Source organism: Lygodium microphyllum, chromosome 12 (genome assembly GCF_053477565.2).
Source record: "Lygodium microphyllum isolate KBCC chromosome 12, Lygodium_microphyllum_v1.1.10, whole genome shotgun sequence".
In the NCBI taxonomy this organism is placed as follows: Eukaryota; Viridiplantae; Streptophyta; class Polypodiopsida; order Schizaeales; family Lygodiaceae; genus Lygodium; species Lygodium microphyllum.
Window position 1 is genome coordinate 70538625 of NC_141146.1, and position 11826 is coordinate 70550450.

The following is an 11826-nucleotide window of genomic DNA, read 5'->3' on the forward strand; positions in this document are numbered from 1 at the left end:
TCATTATTTATTTATATATATATATATATAGCCCACTAGGACACTATCTAGTCGAATGCATGGCCAAGTGCCCATCTATACCCAAGTGGAAGGGAGGGTGTCACAATCAAAATGTGTAAAAGAAGCTGAGAGGAGAGAGAAGGAGAGTTGAGGAGAGAGAAAGAGAACAAGAAGAAGAGGGAAGAAGACTAGAAGAAGAGAGAGAAAGAGAGAAGGGAGGAGAGAAGGGAGGAGGAAGCCATGGAAGTTGGAGATGAAGGTGAAGAGTATGATCTTGATAATAATTGGTTGCCCTAATCTGGGGCACTTACACCTTAAATACCTTGATTAGTGTGACGGGGTGTCTAAACCCTAGTCGATGTGTATCCCGCTTGTTACAATCCATCCCCACTCGAAAGGTTTTTGCCCTCAAAAACAAGGAGAAATAGAGGGGAGTGATGGGTGGGCTAAGGGAGGGTTGTAGAGTACTACTCAGAGCCCTTTGACAATGAAGATTAGGTGTGGAGAGACTAGGGACAACATGCAGTTCGGAACCGGTCTGCTGAAGTAAATTGGTCATAACTTTTGATAGGCTGCTCCAAATGGGCGCACCACCTCGCTGCCCAATGATTGCTTCAAGGATGTATTGAGTGATGCCCTCTTCATCTATGGGGGGAAGTTCTTCCACATAGTCCACTAAGGAGCCTACAAAGGGTTTTAGCTGGCTAACATGAAACACATTGTGGATTTTGGTGGTAGGGAGGAGTTTTAAGCGGTAGGTCAAGTTGCCAACTCTCTTTAAGATTTGGTATGGGCCATAGAAGCGATGGGCTAGCTTGTTTACTGCTACCCTCTTTGAGAGTTGAGTAGCAGGACTTAGGCACTTTCAAAAGGACCAATTCCCCCTTTTGGAATTCCAAATGCCTTCGTTTTTCATCAGCATAGAGTTTCATGTGTGTTTGGGTCTTTTGAAGATTCATTTTGCATTGGTGAAGTAAAGCTTGCATGCGATCCAATTCAGCTTGACTCTAAGGGTTGATCTTATCAGTAAACAAGACTATGGGAAGGGGAACCTTATACCTGTATAAGGCCTCAAAATGGGAAACTCCAATGCTAGAGTTTGTGGAGTTATTACATGCAAACTCAGCCTAGTGAAGCCATGTATCCCAACTGTGTTGTACATCATGGCAAAAGTGCCTCAAATATGTCTCAAGCCATTTTTTCACTCTCTCAATTTGGCCATCAGTCTGAGGGTGGTACGTAGTGGATGGAGCAAGCTTGGTCCCCATGGAGGTGAAAACAGTCTGCCAAAAGTTTCTCATAAACTTTGCATCCCGATCATGTACTATGACTTGTGGATGCAGCTTGAAGACATTTTCCATAAATTGAGCGGCCACCTGAGAGGCGGTATATTGGATCTTAGTGGGGATAAAGTGGGCAGTTTTGGTGAGGCGATCAACTACCACATAGATACTGTTCCACCCTTTCTTAGTCGCAGGAAGGCCAGTGATAAAGTCCATTGTGATGTACGTCCATTTCCCTTCAAGGATAGGGAGAGGCTGCAAGAGGCCAGTAGGCCTGAGTGTACTATCCTTGTTATGTTGGCATGGAACACATTTGGTCACAAAGTCCTTGATGTCCCTCCATAAGCCTTTTCGATGAAAGCTCTTGGCAATCCTGTCATACGTTTTGAAAACACCCAAGTGATCAGCAGTGGGGCAAGATTTCATTTCTTCCATGATCTTCTGCGTGAAGGGGAAGTGTGCGGGATGACAATCTTGCCATGGGACCAAATAAGGCCATGCTTGAGCTGATTTTGGTTCAATGAAACCCATATCCAACAAATCCTTGATTTGCTTTGCAACCTCTTCACGCTCACACTTGGAGAGTCTATAGGGGGTTTGTTCACTGGCTTGGAATGGGGCTCTAGGTCAAGTGGGTGGTCCACTTGTCTCTTGGGAAGGAGGGATGTCGGCATCTAAAATAAGTCATTGTATTCCTCAAGTAAGGCCTGCAAGGTAGAATCATGAGATACTGCGGAGGGCTGATCAGAATTGTCCTTATTTAATTGCAAAACAAAGATTTGTGAGCATTTCTTAAACTCCCGTTTGAGTCGCTTTGTTGTAATGAGCTAAAAATCAGCATGATCTTGAACTCCCTCTAGGTGGATAGGCTTTCCATGCATCATAAACTCCATGTAAAGCTAAAAGAAGTCCATAGCAATTTTTCCCAATTGTTTCAGTCAACCACAGCCCAAGACAACATCAATGGGGCCCATATCTAGGGCAATCAGATCAACCAGTGCCACATAATTTTCAGCTAGGCATAAGGGAACTGCGGGACATACATGTGTACTGATTTCTTCTTCTCCATTTGCTACTTGGACCTTCAGGGGGTGGTGTAAGGCCATAGGGGTACATTTCAACTGATCAATGGTGGCTGATTTATTAACAAAACTGTGAGTGCTTCCACTATCCAACAAGGATAAAAACATGCTTTCCATTAATACTTCCCTGAATACGAAGGGTACTGGGGTTGCAAGAACCCGTCCAAGCATCCAAGGAGATCGAGCAAAGGGAAGTGGGAGGTGGGTGGGATATTAAATCAAGAATCTGTGAGGGAGCACTGCCCGGGTCAAAGGGAAACCCATCCTCCGGGTCATAAAACTGGTCATGATCAACATCCTCCATGGGCTCAGCCTGGTCAATGGGCAGGTCATCCTTTGACCTTAGCTGTCTTGATCAATATTCTCCATGGGCTTAGCCTGGTCAATGGGCAGGTCATCCTCCTCATTGTGCCAATCTTCCATGATATACATGCTATGAACGTTGACCTTAGCTGTCTTGTACGGACATTTGGAGGCATGATTAGCAATGTACTTATCTCCACAGTTAAAGCATAGGCCCTTTTCTTTCCGTTCCTTCACAACATCTGGGGATATGAACCATTGACTACTGGATCCATGGGAAGGTGATGTAGTGGATTTTTTATTTTCAACATACCTATTTTCAACAATAGAGCAGATGTTGTCCCAAAAGTGCCCATTTTTCTTTCAGCATGGACGGCGGGGCAAGTGGGTACTTTGGGGTTGTTATTAGGCATAGAAGTGCCTCGAAAACCACCTTCATATGGGGCTAATCGTGAAGGAATGTGGGGAGGTCCAACACCTTGCTGAAAATGCTCATTCTTATGGTACTTTCTTGCATGTCTCTCAGCCAATTCGATTGCATCAAATAGTATGGTAGGTTTTTGGGCCATGACATCGGCCGATAGACTTGGTTCCAACCCATAGATGTACTTGTGCAATTTAGCATTGCCACTAATGCTCTCCACATACATGGTCAAGTTCATGAACTGATTTGTGTAGTCATGTATAGTGAGGTTACATTGGTCAAGAGTGTACCATCGTCTTGCCAACCGTTTTTTTTCCACATGGGACACAAAAACTTGGACCATATGCATTTTGAAATCTTCCCAATCAATGAACTATTGATTCTCCCAATTGATATAGCGCCACCAAGTGTGGGCAAAACCTTCCAAGTGGAGAGAAGCAAAAAGTATTTTCTGATCATCAGTGCGGGGGTAGATGTTGAAGTAGGACTCCAACTTGGACGTCCATTCTTCCAGGTCAGATGGTGAGGGGAATTGCCCATTATACTTTGTTAGGATGACCTTGTCACATAGATCATAGGGGCCATGCTGTCCATGAAATCCTTGTTGTCCATGCAGCCCGTAGTGCCCATACATGCCCTTATGTCCATACATCCCTTGTGGTGCATTAAGCCCATGTTGTCCATTATAACCATGCTGTCCATGATTGCCAGGCTGGCCATTTGTACCATATTGTCCTTGATGGGGCTGATTCATATGGGGTGCATGGGGGCTCCTAGGTAGAGGGGGTGAAATTCAACCCAAGGTGGGAGAATACCTCAAGTGGATGTTGTTGGCATGGTGGACGGGGGAATTCAATAGGGGCTCATCATGCGTATGAGAGGGTTCCCCGATCTCATAGGTAGAAGGGGAAATTCCCTTAGCGCCAAGTATACCCTGTGGGCCATGCGACGTATCCTGATGTAGAGGACGTCTAGAGTCATGTCTAGAGTCATTGGTCTTCTCTTGGGATGAAGCGGTCGCTAATTGAGTAATAAGAGCAATGAGCTACTCCAAGGTCTATTGAGTCTTCGAGTTTGAGATAGCCATGTGCTCGATTGTTTCATCAAAATTGGACATCATTTGGCAGTGGTTGGTGACCATATCATTGTGGCATTCCATATGATGGAGCTCATGTTGGCAAAGGGTGTGATTGAGAATGTATACGGGTCTGTTTCAGGCATTTCCTCCTGTATGTCACCATGGTAATCTTGCGTTGAGCTTGGTTCCTCATTCATGGAGGTCCGAGAGTCTCTAATCTCCCTCTGGAGTTCCTCTTGGGCCTTGCTTTTGCCTTTTTGGCCAGCCATCTGGATGTAGTCCACAAGAGCTGCTGTTAGTAAAAGGGGCGTTACTCTTTGTAGGAAACTCCCATTGATGAGGTTTTGGGCTCAAGTTGGAGTAGAAAATGGCCTCTTCGGGATGAGCTATTAACCTTTATGACAGAAAACGACCAGAATTTTTTGTAAGCGGTTTACAGTGCCTGTCCTGGAGCCTGCATCCTGTGTCTATAGTGACCCTAGTGCACAAAAATGGGCATAACTTTCACAGAGAGCTCCGATTGGGGAGATTTTTGATTCAAACCGGAGGGGACGAATCCCTCTTCGAGGTGAGCTATATATTTCACCCCCAGATTTAGAACAAATTTTTTGCAATGGGATCTTTGTGACAATCCTGCAGGACTGTGACCAAAACCACTACGTGTCCCTTAGTACCAAAGTCTTAGATGGATAGAGCATAGTTCAAGGGGCCTAATCTACCACATCAATAGCATCTTGAGCATACTAAACATAATCTTGAGCATCATTGAATACCCATCAGCTCTACCATTAATGCATAAGTACATTCACTGCCATACATCTCCTTTGACTACATGTACTTCAAGTGCCATACGTGGGTGCCATTAGCATTGTGGGATATCCAAGAAGGATCATTGGGGCAGGGGAGTGGAGCTCATGGAAGTACCTGCACCTGCATACAAGTATTGGGCTCCGAACCACCGGGAGGTGGGCAAAGTTCCCCTCCGGCCGGGTTGTGCACCCCTTCAGGATCTTAAGTGGTAAGGGAGGGTCATCTCTCTTTTGTCTTACCACCTCACCTAGCATCGGCCTTTTTCCTCAGCCGGAGTATACATGGCAGACATTTTAATAAGCAATCAGCATGAGATGCATTGGAAAGAAGACATTGGGCCTTTTCATGAGATACAAGGAATGATAGAGGTTGGGGTAGGATTTACCTTGGCAGTCCAGTGACTCGCTGGCTACTACTTACCCAATTTACAATGGCTATTATTCATCCAAGATCACAAGACAAGATAGGGGGTTAATGCCAGCCATTACAATGAATTTCAGGAAGAGTTATGATGCTTGTATGCAATCTTGAATCTCTCCAACAATGGATTAAGCTTAGCAAGTGGCTAAATTGAGAGATTAAGATTAGAATGGCATACCTCTTTAATGCTTGGGAAGACCATTTGAAGCATGAATTATCATGATGCTGCTTGCTCCATTGATCAAGTCTGGTTGTTGGTAGGGCATCTGTGGAAGAGTACTTCAGCATTTGAATGCTCCTGCTGATGAAGAAGGCTCCCGTGCTTGTCCCCAAGCGCTTGAGCTTCAAAGATGGGAAGCTTCAAGTGAAGCATTCATGGCTGCTCGCAAAGCTCCCATGCATGCTGAACTCAATGTCTTCATCTGGGCAAGAGAAATCATTCACGGGCTGAAGGGCTTGTGGGGTATGAGCTCTCAAGGTCAGCGATGGCTTCAGCTAGAAGAATCCATGGCTACCCCAAAATATTTCAAACAGTCCAAGTGATGTCCACCTTGGGGCTGAATCCCAAGAGCAAGAGTGTCAAAGGAGGTAGACCAATGTGCTGAGTCAGTGCCCTGGAGTGGTAGGGAGGGGAGAGCAGCAAGACGAGAAGGTTAGGAGGGCTGGGGGAGGGTAGGCAGAGCAGGGAACAGCAGCGCAAAATGCGCCGCAATTTGCAGGCTGTTCCCTGGGCTCTCTACCTGGTTGTGCCCCTCCACAAGGGTGCTGCCCTTGGTCAGGGGCAAGTGGGGAAGGCTCCTGGACCCTCGTATGGGGACTCCCATGGCTGCTCCGAGGGAAAAGAAGAGTTCTTCACTGTTGTGTGGCTATGGCAGCTTGCCTAGGAGGAGAGAGAAAGGGGATAGAGCAAAAAGTAACTCAGGTTTTACCCTCTTCCAACTCCTGGGACCCTAAACTTGGCCTGGAACCCTTAAAATTTGCATGACAAGAAGTGAAGACATACTATTTTAACCGTTTTACCTCCAGATATGTCTAAGTCTCCAGCCATAGCTCCTGCTTGCTCCAAAAAGCTGAAGTTAACTGCAATCCTTCTTGCTGTACCTGTACCTGTAAGCTGAGTAACTAGGGTTTTTGGGATTTGAAAAGGGAGAAAGGGGAAAGAGGAAAAGAACCAAAGACTAAAGCTCTGATACCACTTGCAATGAAAGAAGCAGAGAGGAGAGAGAAGGAGAGCTTAGGAGAGAGAAAGAGAATAAGAATAAGAGGGAAGAAGACTAGAAGAAGAGAGAGAAAGAGAGAAGGGAGAAGAGAAGGGAGGAGGAAGCCATGGAAACTGGAGATGAAGGTGAAGAGTATGATCTTGATAATAACTGGTTGCCCTAATCTGGGGCTCTTACACCTTAAATACCCCGATCCGTGTGACAGAGTGTCTAAACCCTAGTCGGCGTGTATCCTGCTTGTTACAAAATGGCACCTTTATGCTAAGTTCATGACACAATGCCAAGTTTATTATGACACACTTGTCAAAAGACACTCACTTGCGAAATTCAGAATTGAGTGTCTTTTTTACAAGCACCTTTCATCCCTACACACACACACACACTCATTTTGAGATTTTTGAGATGGTCATTAACATGATGTATATATCAAATATACAGCACATGGCAATCCACATGTCCCACTATGATAGCACAATACCCATGCACACAAAAACTTAAACATAGAAATAATGCATGAAAAGGGAGATCCACCTCATTACATGCATAGCACATGCTAATTAATGACCTCCCCTTACCATGGACATGTGTATGAAGATTATATGCATAGAGAGAGTGAGTGATAAGAAGATCGTATCATCACCCCTCATGACATGCATATCCAGAAGTCATGGCAGATCACAATCAGAGGGATCCTCCTCTCAAACATGTGCATATATGCGTACACACATACACACCTACATGCATGCTAAGTGGTAGAAAAGGACTACTCATGGCATGCACATGCTAAATTCATGATACATGCCAATCAATAGGCCTCTCTTGCCACAAACATTACACACTCAAAACTACTTCCTAGTCTTATATTGAATGATTTTTCTCTTCTTTGCCAAAGTGTAGTACTTGAAGAAAACCACCAATCTACTCAATTAATGGCTTATACCTAAATTATGTAGGAGAAGATAGGAACATGGGATGAATCTCAAGAAAGATTTAATGTAAAAATGTATATGCACTTTCAAGTATATGTTTTCAAAGTGCACACATGATGTATCTCAAGCAATACTTGGATTTGCCCAAATGTTAGTTTCTAGATTCAATCACATGTCAAATCAAATATACGATGTAGAAACTAAAGGTAAATACCTAATATGTGAGATAGACAATGGATGCATGCAAGCTATACATGGAAGTGGATAAATGATGAAAATTAAGCATGACCAATCTAAAACCATGCAAAGACAAGATGTAAAGAGGGAAGCACACCATGCGTTCTCTAAGTTGTGCCATGGAAACTTGAAAACCACCAACTTCATATTGCAAGAACAAATTATTTGTTCAAACATTGTATCTTCTACAATTCATGCTAGCTCATTGACATGTGATTACAAGTGCAATGCAAAGATATCCTTATTCATACAAATCAACTAACTGCCATGCACTTCAAAGAAACCCAATGATTTAATATACCCACCCAACAAAGAAAATTGAGCCAAGTCCACATGGTTTTCATAGATCCTGCTTTACACAAGTGGATAAGCAATGAAAATTAAGCATGACCAATCTAAAATGATGTAGAGACAGAATACAAGTGTTGTACAAAGATATCCTTGTTCGTGCAAATTGGCCAAGCACCATACACTTGAAAGAAACCTTGGAATTCAATCTACCCGCCCAACAAAGAAGGCTATACACGAAAGTGGATAAGTGATGAAAAGTAAGCATGACCAATCTAAAACCATGCAAAGACAAGGCATGCTTAAAAGTACAATAGGAAGACATTTTGATGGAACTTTATTATCAATTCTTATCCCCATTGAGTCAGATGATAGACATCAAAGAAGACCAAGCTAATAGCCTTTATGCATGGAGAGGCCAAAGCCCTAGCTCATACAATTGGGATTTAATGTCATTAAAACTGAGCAAATATTAGGTACCTCAAAGGCCCAAGGAAGTAAGAGCTACTATGCAATAGTGACTTAAATGGTTGGAAATAAAAATCAAACATAAAATAAAGGCAAGGAAGGCACAACCACTCATTATTATGACATTAAAACTACGAAAATAATGCATGTCTTAAAAATAAAGTTAGTTACAATACTTTAATATAATAAACTAAGGTTTTAAATAATTTAAAAATGAGATTTAAGTGTGTATTATATTTTCTTACACTAATCTTTATATCTACATCTAAAGTCCAATAGATTAAACACTAAATTATATGAACATTAGTTAAAAATTAGTTGAGAAGTAATTTTGACTTAGTACTTAATTAGGATATAGTATAGAACTTACAAATGACAATTCAATGAATACAAATAAATGATTTGCTTTGACCTTAGCATCTTTAGGTATATCTCACTTACTTTCCTAGTTTAGATCTTCATATCCTAAGTCTAGTAGACTACATAATAAAGCATATCAAGCTTTAATATAATCAAATCCCTTGCAAATAAAAGCTATAATATGTTGTGATACTTACAATCTAATGAAGCACTCAATAAAAAGCTACTTTGAGACTTGGATCCACCTTATGACAAAGCAATACTAACTTCAAGACATAATGTGAAGTTCATAATCGTCATGATTTTCAACACAACTATTGCCTTTGGACAACACAAATTAGCTTATACATAGATACATGGAGAGAGAGAGAGAGAGAGAGAGAGAGAGAGAGAGAGAGAGAGAGAGAGAGAGAGAGAGAGAGAGAGAGAGAGAGAGAGAGAGAGAGAGAGAGAGAGAGAGAGAGAGAGAGAGAGAGAGAGAGAGAGAGAGAGAGAGAGAGAGAGAGAGAGAGAGAGAGAATGGCTCCTTAATTGTTGGATGTTGTGCCTACATGCACTGCTCCTCAATAGTGGACCCTCAATTGTGGCCAATGGGTGCCCTTGAAAGGATTACAACACATAGACAATAGATGTCACCTGAAGGAGTGCATCACATAAATAATAAATCCATTAACTTAAGAAATGTATTTAACTATGTCTATTCTTGCTACACTAACAAATGTACTTGTGCATGTTTATTAATCCATATAAGGTTGAAATAAGCATACCAAAGTTGCATTATGATTAGGGATATTGACTTTTTCAGAACTTTAAGAGTAAAAACCTTTGAGAAGTCTCCTTTAAAATACTTATTTCATTATGTAAATTTTACGATTATGACATCAATTACCAACAAATGATGTAGTATTGGCATGTATATACATGCATGTGCTAACTAGATGCTTGCCTGCTAGGCAACACTTGTTGTAGGAGTCTCATATAATGCATTTGAACAAAGCATTCAATGTCATAAATGCTGATAAAATTTGACCAGCCAGAGGATAATACAAGTAGCTAAAGGGATAATAATGGATATGATGTACCCAATAATGATGAACTTGCTGTGATGGGGTTGATTCACCCACAACAATACATCTTCCTAAAACTCCACTTGTGTGTCATCACCTCCTACTTTGCATAGCTAGTTAAATGAAGACACCTAGTTAGGTAGGCATCATTGGATGTTTTGGGCTATACAAGAAGACATAGACAAGCATACTTTACAATCCAATTTAATCAAAATGAGAAGAAAATATACACTTACATTAGGAATAATGAAGACAATGCACATGATGATACTTAAAAGAATAATGATGACAAAGAGAAGAGTTAGAGATAACATGAATGAGACTAAATAATATAGGCTCCTTGGAGGGGTGACTCAGATGTTTTTTCCATTCCAAACAGCCAATAATTTGTCCCTCTAGATTTAACAGTGACTGCCCCTACATGTTCAGAAGGCTACTAAATAGCACGAGCTAGTTCCACCACCCCCCATCATTGTATTTAATGCCTATGTAGCACATTCATCATCCATGGCAATAGATGCCAAATGGTGAGCCAAAAACCCTTGCATCTACAATAGCTAGCAACCTTGGCTAGTATTGATGTGCAGGGCACTAGAGTGCCTGAAGGTTGCCTTACCTATCCATGTCAACGAGCTCACTAGTGTGCTCCAACTAGTTGGTTGGTAATCAACTCAATCTTCAAGTGAATGTTGATCAAGCTGGTTTGGTTAAAGTATGGTGTTGCACTAGGCTTAATGAACATGAGCATCATGTTGTAAATAAGAAGTATTATTACTTGCCTTTTGCACTTGTGTGACACTTGTTGTCTATGATAGCTTCAAGATTTACTGTGTTGACTAAAGTTTCTTATTCTTGGGAGATGGAATTAAGGATGGCAAAGTTTCTCCATGCACCCTTCTAGTATTAACTCATAGAGACAAGGTAGTCAATAATGCTCCTAAAGGTGATGGTGCACAACCTTCAAAAGCTAATATTTATTAGGAAGTTGCCATCATGTCTCACACTAACATGTATAGACCTGGTATTGATGACACAGAGGTTGAGCTAGCTTTGAAAACTAAGTTGGAGGCACCAAAAGAAAATAGAGATGATAGGACCATGGAAAGCCAAATATTTTGATATGCAACATATGCAAATAAGTTTCAAGTCAAGCAGGTTCTAGGAGCCATGACTAATGAAAATTTTTCTAGTGCTGATCCAAGCATTACCTACAATAATAAGCTCACTACAAGACCCTATTGCACTAACCACACTACCATTAACTGTTGCATGACTGTCACACTAATGATGAGAGGGAGACACGAAACATTATTTCTCCATTAATATATGTTACATGACTATCACATTGCTAATGAGAGGGAGAGGGTATCCAATGTTTAAAATGATGACGACCGACAAGATGGAGACAATATTCAATATTAAATGTTAGCATTGTTGACAATATGATATGCACCTTGAATATTTGAAATTCTGAAGATGATAGAGCAGAATACAACAAATGTAACATGCACAACATGCAAGCAATGAAGTGGAGCATAATGTAGAAGGAAAAGGACGATGGATTAAGCATATGACACCCTCACAACACCACACAATGCATACATACACTCACTATCTAGGATATTTTGTGAGGGATTACCTACTATGAGGGCACTTGAGGTGTCATTTGTTCTTTACTATGATGAAAGAAACATAGCGGCTCTTTGTTGTAATAGGAGAAACATAGCAAATGGCAAGGATAAGCTCAAAGAGAGAGAGAGAGAGAGAGAGAGAGAGAGAGAGAGAGAGAGAGAGAGAGAGAGAGAGAGAGAGAGAGAGAGAGAGAGAGAGAGAGAGAGAGAGAGAGAGAGAGAGAGA